Here is a 10,568-nt window from a genome sequence, read left to right on the forward strand (position 1 = left end):
AGGGGTTAAATCTCTGAAATACGAGATTCAGATGAAACTCTGAATGGAACATTCCCTATAAGGAGGCAGATGGAGACACTATGTACTGTCTCTGGCCTATGATCCTAGAGTGTTCATTTTTTTTTTAAGTGTGCAGTAAAAGAATGGTTGGCCACAGTTTTGTGTATTTCTGAAAAGACAGACACCACAGAACAGAGGCGAGACGGAGACCAGACTAAGGCGGGCTTTGCACACTACGACATCACAGGTGCGATGTCGGTGGGGTCAAATCGAAAGTGACGCACATCCGGCGTCGCAGTCGATATCATAGTGTGCAAATCCTTTTTGATACGATTAACGAGCGCAAAAGCGTCGTTATCGTATCATCGGTGTAGGGTCCGACATTTCCATAATACCGGTGCAGCAACAGGTACGATATAGTTCCTCATTCCTGCGGCAGCACACATCGCTGTGTGTGAAGCCGCAGGAGCGAGGAACATCTCCTACCTGCGTCCCGGCTGCAATGCGGAAGGACGGAGGTGGGCGGGATGTTTACATCCTGCTCATCTCCGTCCCTTCGCTGCTATTGGCCGCCTGCCGTGTGACGTCGCAGTGACGCCATACGACCCGCCCCCTTAGGAAGGAGGCGGGTCGCTGGCCAGAGCGACGTCGCACGGCAGGTGAGTGCATGTGAACCCGGCGTAGCGATTATGTTCGCTACGGCAGCTATCACAAGATATCGCTGCTGCGACGGGGGCGGGGACTATCACGCTCGACATTGCAGCATCGGCTTGTGATGTCGCAGCGTGCAAAGTACCCCTAAGGCTATGTGCACACGTCCATGCTGCAAATTCTGCAGCGATTTGGGCAGTGCATTACGCATCAAATCGCTGTTGAAACACTGCGTACTGGATGCAATGTGTCTGCAGAATAGATGCCATTTTCATACGCTCAGGATGCTGCCTCTCCCATAGACGGAGTGGGAGCAGCATCCAAAGCGCACGAAAGAAGTGACATGCTGCATTTTTAAACGCAGAGATTTTGTCAAATTTTTGACTCTCAAAACGCTGCGTTCAAAAAAGCATCATGCGCACGGATTATGCACAATCTTCATAGATTGTGCAGGGGACGCAGGACGCATGCATTTATGCTGTAGTGTTATACGCAGCGTAAATGCATGAAATTATGCAAAGTGCGCACATATTCTAAGGGTGGCTTTACATGCTGCGATATCCAGCCCGATATCACTAGCATGCGACCCGCCCCCATCGTTTGTGCGAAACGGGCAGATCGCTGCCCGTCGTGCACAAAATCCGGCACCCCGTCACACACACTTACCTGCATAGCGATGTCGCTGTGACCGGCGTACCGCCTCCTTTCTAAGGGGGCGGTCCATTCGGCGTCACAGCGACGTCACTAAGCGGCCACCCAATGAAAGCGGAGGGGCGGAGATGAGCGGGACGTAACATCCCGCCCACCTCCTTCCTTCCGCATTGTGGCCGGAGGCAGGTAAGGAGATGATCCTCGTTCCTGCGGCGTCACATGTAGCGATGTGTGCTGCCGCAGGGACGAGAATCAACTTCGTCCCAGCGACAGCAGCGATAACTGGCAGCGGACCCCCATGTCAACGAGGAGCGATTTTGGACGTTTTTGCAACGATTCAAAATTGCTCCTAGTAGTCACACGCTACGACATCGCTACAGCGGCCGGATGTGCGTCACAAAATCTGTGACCCCAACAAGATCGCTGTAGCGAAATCGTAGCGTGTAAAGCCCGCTTTACACCGCGTCTTTATTACAGTGAATGGATCCCTTGGGAGTAGAGATGAGCGAACCGGTCGCGGTTCGGCTCGAGGTTGGTTCGCCGAACGGACCTCCCGTTCGAGTTCGGTTCGTCGAACCGAACTCGAACTGCATAGGAAACAATGGCAGGCAATCACAAACACAGAAAAACACCTAGAAAACACCCTCAAAGGTGTCCAAAAGGTCACAAACAACTCACAACACATGGGAAAGTGACAAGGACATATACTCATGCGAAAACAAAACAGCTGGACAAGGAAAAAGAGGAGGACACACAGATATAGGCATGGCACGCCCTTCTAAAATCATGTAAAACACCGCAAGGTGACTCCAAGCGGAGTCTCCATTTTTTCCAAAAATTGGGCCACACACACACCCACCCCTTCAGTGGCAGCAGTTGTGCCCCAGTTGTACACTTCACAGCTACATTTGCATCAAGCACATTCAAAAATACGCCATTCTTATCCATCCCCAGGATGACACCGGGGTAGGTAGCAAAGTCTTTGCTGACCCATGACTTGTTCATCTTGGCTTCTTTTAAAAACAATGTAAGCAAGGGTTACTCCAAGCGGAGTCTCCCTTTTTTCCAAAAATTGGGCCACACAGACACCCACCCCATCAGTGGCAGCACTTGGGCCCTAGTTGCAAACAGGATGTTTTGATTTGCATCAAGCACATTCAAAAATACGCCATTCTTATCCGTCCCCAGGATGACACCGGGGTAGGTAGCAAAGTCTTTCCTGATCCCAGCTCTGTTCATCTTGGCTTCTTTTAAAAACACATCAAGCAAGGGTTACTCCAAGCGGAGTCTCCCTTTTTTTCCAAAAATTGGGCCACACAGACACCCACCCCATCAGTGGCAGCACTTGGGCCCTAGTTGCAAACAGGATGTTTTGATTTGCATCAAGCACATTCAAAAATACGCCATTCTTATCCGTCCCCAGGATGACACCGGGGTAGGTAGCAAAGTCTTTGCTGATCCCAGCTCTGTTCATCTTGGCTTCTTTTAAAAACACATCAAGCAAGGGTTACTCCAAGCGGAGTCTCCCTTTTTTTCCAAAAATTGGGCCACACAGACACCCACCCCATCAGTGGCAGCACTTGGGCCCAAGTTGTACACTTCACAGCTACATTTGCATCAATCACATTCAAAAATACCCCATAATTAACCGTCCCCAGGATGACACCGGGGTAGGTAGCAAAGTCTTTGCTGACCCATGACTTGTTCATCTTGGCTTCTTTTAAAAACAATGTAAGCAAGGGTTACTCCAAGCGGAGTCTCCCTTTTTTCCAAAAATTGGGCCACACAGACACCCACCCCATCAGTGGCAGCACTTGGGCCCTAGTTGCAAACAGGATGTTTTGATTTGCATCAAGCACATTCAAAAATACGCCATTCTTATCCGTCCCCAGGATGACACCGGGGTAGGTAGCAAAGTCTTTCCTGATCCCAGCTCTGTTCATCTTGGCTTCTTTTAAAAACACATCAAGCAAGGGTTACTCCAAGCGGAGTCTCCCTTTTTTTCCAAAAATTGGGCCACACAGACACCCACCCCATCAGTGGCAGCACTTGGGCCCTAGTTGCAAACAGGATGTTTTGATTTGCATCAAGCACATTCAAAAATACGCCATTCTTATCCGTCCCCAGGATGACACCGGGGTAGGTAGCAAAGTCTTTGCTGATCCCAGCTCTGTTCATCTTGGCTTCTTTTAAAAACACATCAAGCAAGGGTTACTCCAAGCGGAGTCTCCCTTTTTTTCCAAAAATTGGGCCACACAGCAACCCACCCCATCAGTGGCAGCACTTGGGCCCTAGTTGTACACTTCACAGCTACATTTGCATCAATCACATTCAAAAATACCCCATAATTAACCGTCCCCAGGATGACACCGGGGTAGGTAGCAAAGTCTTTGCTGACCCATGACTTGTTCATCTTGGCTTCTTTTAAAAACAATGTAAGCAAGGGTTACTCCAAGCGGAGTCTCCCTTTTTTCCAAAAATTGGGCCACACAGACACCCACCCCATCAGTGGCAGCACTTGGGCCCTAGTTGCAAACAGGATGTTTTGATTTGCATCAAGCACATTCAAAAATACGCCATTCTTATCCGTCCCCAGGATGACACCGGGGTAGGTAGCAAAGTCTTTCCTGATCCCAGCTCTGTTCATCTTGGCTTCTTTTAAAAACACATCAAGCAAGGGTTACTCCAAGCGGAGTCTCCCTTTTTTTCCAAAAATTGGGCCACACAGACACCCACCCCATCAGTGGCAGCACTTGGGCCCTAGTTGCAAACAGGATGTTTTGATTTGCATCAAGCACATTCAAAAATACGCCATTCTTATCCGTCCCCAGGATGACACCGGGGTAGGTAGCAAAGTCTTTGCTGATCCCAGCTCTGTTCATCTTGGCTTCTTTTAAAAACACATCAAGCAAGGGTTACTCCAAGCGGAGTCTCCCTTTTTTTCCAAAAATTGGGCCACACAGACACCCACCCCATCAGTGGCAGCACTTGGGCCCTAGTTGTACACTTCACAGCTACATTTGCATCAATCACATTCAAAAATACCCCATAATTAACCGTCCCCAGGATGACACCGGGGTAGGTAGCAAAGTCTTTGCTGACCCATGACTTGTTCATCTTGGCTTCTTTTAAAAACAATGTAAGCAAGGGTTACTCCAAGCGGAGTCTCCCTTTTTTCCAAAAATTGGGCCACACAGACACCCACCCCATCAGTGGCAGCACTTGGGCCCTAGTTGCAAACAGGATGTTTTGATTTGCATCAAGCACATTCCAAATCCACAAGCATTTACTCTCCCCAGGATGACACAGGGGTAGTAAATTCCTTCTGGATCCATGACTTGTTCATTTTGATGAACGTCAGTCTGTCCACATTGTCACTGGACAGACGCGTGCGCTTATCTGTCAGCACACACCCAGCAGCACTGAATACACGTTCAGAGACAACGCTGGCAGCTGGACACGACAAAATCTCCAAGGCGTAAGTTGCGAGCTCTGGCCATTTTTCTATGTTTGAAGCCCAAAAGGAGCAAGGCTCCAGTTGCACAGTCATGGCATCGATGTTCATTTGGAGATACTCCTGTATCATCCTCTCCAGCCGTTGAGTATGTGTCAGACTTGTTGTCTCTGGTGGCCTTGCAAAAGAGGGTCTAAAAAAATTATGAAAAGATTCCATAAAATTGCTGTTACCGGCACCAGATACGGTCCTACTGGTACGGGTAGACTGGTGAAGATGACGAGACCGTCCCATGTTTGTCAAGTTACAACTGGGAGATTCCCTCCCTGCACCTGCACGGTTGTTTGGTGGAAAAGCCGAGCTAAGATCGAGTAACAGCTTCTGCTGATACTCCTGCATACGTGCGTCCCTTTCTATGGCTGGAATTATGTCACAAAATTTGGACTTGTACCGGGGATCTAATAGTGTGGCAATCCAGTAGTCATCATCACTTCTAATTTTGACAATACGACTGTCATGTTGGAGGTAGTGCAACAAGAAGGCACTCATGTGTCTTGCGCAGCCATGCGGACCAAGTCCACGCTGTGTTTGTGGCATAGAGGTGCTACCCGTTCTTTCTTCCTCTGACATCTCCCCCCAACCTCTTTCAACTGAAATTTGACCAAGGTCTCCCTCATCCGCTGAGTCTTCCATGTCCATGGACAGTTCGTCCTCCATTTCTTCATGTTCTCCTGCACCTTGCTCAACATTTCGCCTGCTACTATGCGCCCTTGTCGATCCCTGTTCCCCATGGTCCCATGCCTGCTGCGTTGGTGATGATGAACGTCTGGACCTTGGTGATGTTGTTGTCCCTTGCACATATGAATCCTCCTGTAGTTCCTCCCCTTCATGTTGTCCCACCCCCTGACTCCGAATAGTGTTTAGCGTGTGCTCCAGCATGTAAATGACTGGAATCGTCATGCTGATAATGGCATTGTCAGAGCTAAACATATTCGTCGCCATGTCGAAACTGTGCAGAAGGGTGCATAGGTCCTTGATCTGAGACCACTCCATCAGGGTGATCTGCCCCACCTCTGCATCTCGTTGGCCCAGGCTATACGTCATGACGTATTGCACCAGGGCTCTGCGGTGCTGCCACAGTCGCTGTAACATGTGGAGAGTTGAATTCCAGCGTGTCGCCACATCGCATTTCAGGCGATGAACCGGCAGGCCGAAAGACTTCTGTAGCGATGCAAGTCGCTCAGCTGCGGCGCTTGAACGCCGGAAGTGAGCAGACAGTTTTCGTGCCCTGTTCAGAAGGCCATCTAGGCCGGGATAGTGTGTTAAAAATTGCTGCACGACAAGGTTCAACACGTGAGCCATACAAGGTACGTGTGTCACCTTGCCCAGGCGAAGGGCCGCACCCAGGTTTGCAGCATTGTCGCACACGGCCTTACCAGGCTGCAGGTTGAGTGGAGACAACCATTTATTAAACTCGGACCGCAGAGCTGACCACAACTCCTCAGCTGTGTGACTCTTATTACCAAGACATGTCAAGCTAAAGACCGCCTGATGCCGTTGCGCTCGGCTGCCAGCATAGTAATGAGGCGTGCGTGATTCCTTCTGCGCAGTGAGAACGCTGGTGGCCTGACCAGGCAGGCTTGGGGCGGAGGTGGAGGACCCAGATGAGGTGGAGGATGCAGAAGCAGTGGCGGAACTTGGGCAGACAGAGGATTGACACACAAGTCGTGGGGACGGCAAGACTTGTGCAGCAGACCCTTCACCATCTATCACCATAGTTACCCAGTGCCCAGTCAGCGACATGTAACGTCCCTGTCCATGCTTACTGGTCCAAGTATCGGTGGTGAAATGCACCCGTTCACACACAGAGTTTCTCAAGGAAGCGGTGATGTTGTGTGCGACATGCTGGTGTAGCGCGGGCACACCTTTCTTAGAGAAGTAGTGGCGACTAGGCATCTGGTACTGGGGCACAGCGACAGACATAAGGTCTCTAAAATCCTGTGTGTCCACTAGGCGGAAAGGCAGCATTTCGGTAGCCAACAGCTTACAGAGGGATAGAGTCAACCTCTTAGCTTTGTCATGGGTCGGAGGAAGTGGCCTTTTATTTGACCACATCTGAGGGACAGAGATCTGGCTGCTGTGTGTAGACGGTGTTGAGTAGGGTGTCCCTGGAAAAATGCAGGTTTGTGAGGAAAGTGCAGGCGGAGACATGATGTTGCCTTCATCCAACGTTGGTGCTATCGATGTCTGAGAGAGCTGTACACACTCACTTGTTTCCCCTTCCAAACCAACTGACGACCTTACAAGCAAACTGCCTGTTGCGGTTACAGTGGTGGAAGTTTTGCGTGGAAAAACAGGTGTGACAGCTGTCCCCACAGTCCTAGAAGATGAAGAGCGCGCGGATGCACTGGAAGGGGCGGGCGGTGGATGGTTCGCTCCGCTAGCCGGCATTGCAGCACGGTGAGCTTCCCACCGGGACTTATGATATTTATTCATGTGACGATTCATGGAAGAAGTTGTCAAACTGCTGAGGTTTTGACCTCTACTAACAGAATCATGACAAATGTTACATATCACATGAGTTGGGCGATCTTTTTCGATGTGAAAAAAGGCCCAGGCTAGGCAAGGCTTAGAGGCCATGCGACCTGTTGATCCACCCCGAATAATGCTCATAGGCAGAGTGGTGGCTGAGGATGCAGTTGTAGACGTGCTACCAGTGCTCCGACTCTGTCCAGGAAGGCGCAAGGTAACTTCGTCGTCGGTTGCATCCTCCTCCACCGCCTCTGTTGACCTCCTCGAGTGCCTGACTGGGGGTTGACAGTAGGTGGGATCTAGAACGTCATCATCAATTGTTGTGTTCGCACTCCCCTCCCCCTCAGACCGAGCCTCTTCTTGCCCTGACCGAATATTTAAGTTGTCATCCCAATCGGGTATCTGCGTCTCATCTTCATCAGTATGTTCCTCATTGTCTATAACCACAGGTGTTACAGTTTGTGACAAAGGGTCAACATTATGCTCAGAAACTTGGTCCTCACGGCCTGAATCTGAGTCACAAAGGTTCTGGGCATCACTGCAGACCATTTCCTGTTCTGTACTCACTGTAGCTTGGGAGCAGACCTCTGATTCCCAGGCTATAGTGTGACTGAACAGCTCTGCAGATTCAGCCATCTCAGTTCCACCATACTGTGCAGGGCTGATGGAGACTTCAGAGCTGGGAGAAATCAAGTGTGATTGGGATGACAACTCAGAGGAATGGTGTTTTTTGGATGCGGTACTTGAAGTGGCTGAGAGGGCACTTGTTGGACCACTTGAGATCCATTCAAGCATTTTCCTTTTTTGCCCATCATCTACCTTTGTTCCTCTTGTTCGTGTCCGTAAAAAAGGGAGCACATCGGATTGTCCACAATAAGTAGTAGACATCTTACTTTTGCTAGTAGATGGTCTATCTTCAGCAGATGATAATGGAGCTTTGGCACCTTCCCCACTGACAAAACCTTTTTTGCCTTTTCCACCACGCCTCTTCCCCTTTCCACCAGCATCTGTCATTTTGCCACTCATGTTGATTGCGACAAGATTGTGGACTGAAAATGTGGTAGTAAAAATTGAGAGGTGGTGAAGATTGCAGTGGTGGTCTAGCTTTATTAACAGCAGAATAATAAAGAATAAATATCCCTGACAATGTAACTTAGTTATAATTCGTTGGAGTGTGCAACGCAGGCAGACGTGCTGCAAATGTCTTGGCACTAGTGGGACTATAGCAAAGTCCAATAGCCACGTATAGGATGCCACTAGGTACACTGAGTGTGTGCTAGTATAATGGCTTAGTTATAATTAGTTGGAGTGTGCAACGCAGGCAGACGTGCTGCAAATGTCTTGGCACTAGTGGGACTATAGCAAAGTCCAATAGCCACGTATAGGATGCCACTAGGTACACTGAGTGTGTGCTAGTATAATGGCTTAGTTATAATTAGTTGGAGTGTGCAACGCAGGCAGACGTGCTGCAAATGTCTTGGCACTAGTGGGACTATAGCAAAGTCCAATATCCACGTATAGGATGCCACTAGGTACACTGAGTGTTTGCTAGTATAATGGCTTAGTTATAATTAGTTGGAGTGTGCAACGCAGGCAGACGTGCTGCAAATGTCTTGGCACTAGTGGGACTATAGCAAAGTCCAATAGCCACGTATAGGATGCCACTAGGTACACTGAGTGTGTGCTAGTATAATGGCTTAGTTATAATTAGTTGGAGTGTGCAACGCAGGCAGACGTGCTGCAAATGTCTTGGCACTAGTGGGACTATAGCAAAGTCCAATAGCCACGTATAGGATGCCACTAGGTACACTGAGTGTGTGCTAGTATAATGGCTTAGTTATAATTAGTTGGAGTGTGCAACGCAGGCAGACGTGCTGCAAATGTCTTGGCACTAGTGGGACTATAGCAAAGTCCAATAGCCACGTATAGGATGCCACTAGGTACACTGAGTGTGTGCTAGTATAATGGCTTAGTTATAATTAGTTGGAGTGTGCAACGCAGGCAGACGTGCTGCAAATGTCTTGGCACTAGTGGGACTATAGCAAAGTCCAATATCCACGTATAGGATGCCACTAGGTTCACTGAGTGTGTGCTAGTATAATGGCTTAGTTATAATTAGTTGGAGTGTGCAACGCAGGCAGATGCGCTCTGCAAATGTCTTGGCACTAGTAGGACTATAGCAAAGTCCAATAGCCACGTATAGGATGCCACTAAAAAACACTTAGTGTGTGCAAGTATAATGGCTTAGTTATAATTAGTTGGAGTGTGCAACGCAGGCAGATGCGCTCTGCAAATGTCTTGGCACTAGTGGGACTATAGCAAAGTCCAATAGCCACGTATAGGATGCCACTAGGTACACTGAGTGTTTGCTAGTAAAATTGCTTAGTTTAAAAAAGTTGTAGTGTGCAATGCAGGCAGACGTGCTCTGCAAATGTCTTTGCACTAGTGGGACTATAGCAAAGTCCAATAGCCACGTATAGGATGCCACTAGGTACACTGAGTGTTTGCTAGTAAAATTGCTTAGTTTAAAAAGAAGGGAATTTTGTTACTTACCGTAAATTCCTTTTCTTCTAGCTCTTATTGGGAGACCCAGACGATTGGGGTATAGCTACTGCCTCCGGAGGCCACACAAAGCACTACACTAAAAAGTGCAAGGCCCCTCCCCTTCTGGCTATACCCCCCCGTGGTATCACGGGTTCTCCAGTTTTAGTGCCAAAGCAAGAAGGAGGAAAGCCAATAACTGGTTTAAACAAATTAACTCCGAGCAACATCGGAGAACTGAAAAACCGTTCAACATGAACAACATGTGTACCCGCAAACAACAAAAAAATCCCGAAGGACAACAGGGCGGGTGCTGGGTCTCCCAATAAGAGCTAGAAGAAAAGGAATTTACGGTAAGTAACAAAATTCCCTTCTTCTTCAGCGCTCTATTGGGAGACCCAGACGATTGGGACGTCCAAAAGCTGTCCCTGGCTGGGTAAAGAAATACCGCATGTTAGAGCTGCAAAACAGCCCTCCCCTACGGGGGTGTCACTGCCGCCTGCAGGACTCTTCTACCTAAGCTGGCGTCCGCCGAAGCATAGGTATGCACCTGATAAGCTTGGTGAAAGTGTGCAGACTGGACCAGGTAGCTGCCTGGCACACTTGTTGAGCCGAAGCCTGGTGTCGTAATGCCCAGGACGCACCCACGGCTCTGGGTGAGTGGGCTTTTAGCCCTGAAGGAACCGGAAGCCCCGCAGAACGGTAGGCCTCTAGAATTGGTTCTTTGATCCATCGCGCC

The sequence above is a fragment of the Anomaloglossus baeobatrachus genome, unplaced genomic scaffold (genome assembly GCF_048569485.1).
Source record: "Anomaloglossus baeobatrachus isolate aAnoBae1 unplaced genomic scaffold, aAnoBae1.hap1 Scaffold_154, whole genome shotgun sequence".
NCBI classification, from domain to species: Eukaryota; Metazoa; Chordata; class Amphibia; order Anura; family Aromobatidae; genus Anomaloglossus; species Anomaloglossus baeobatrachus.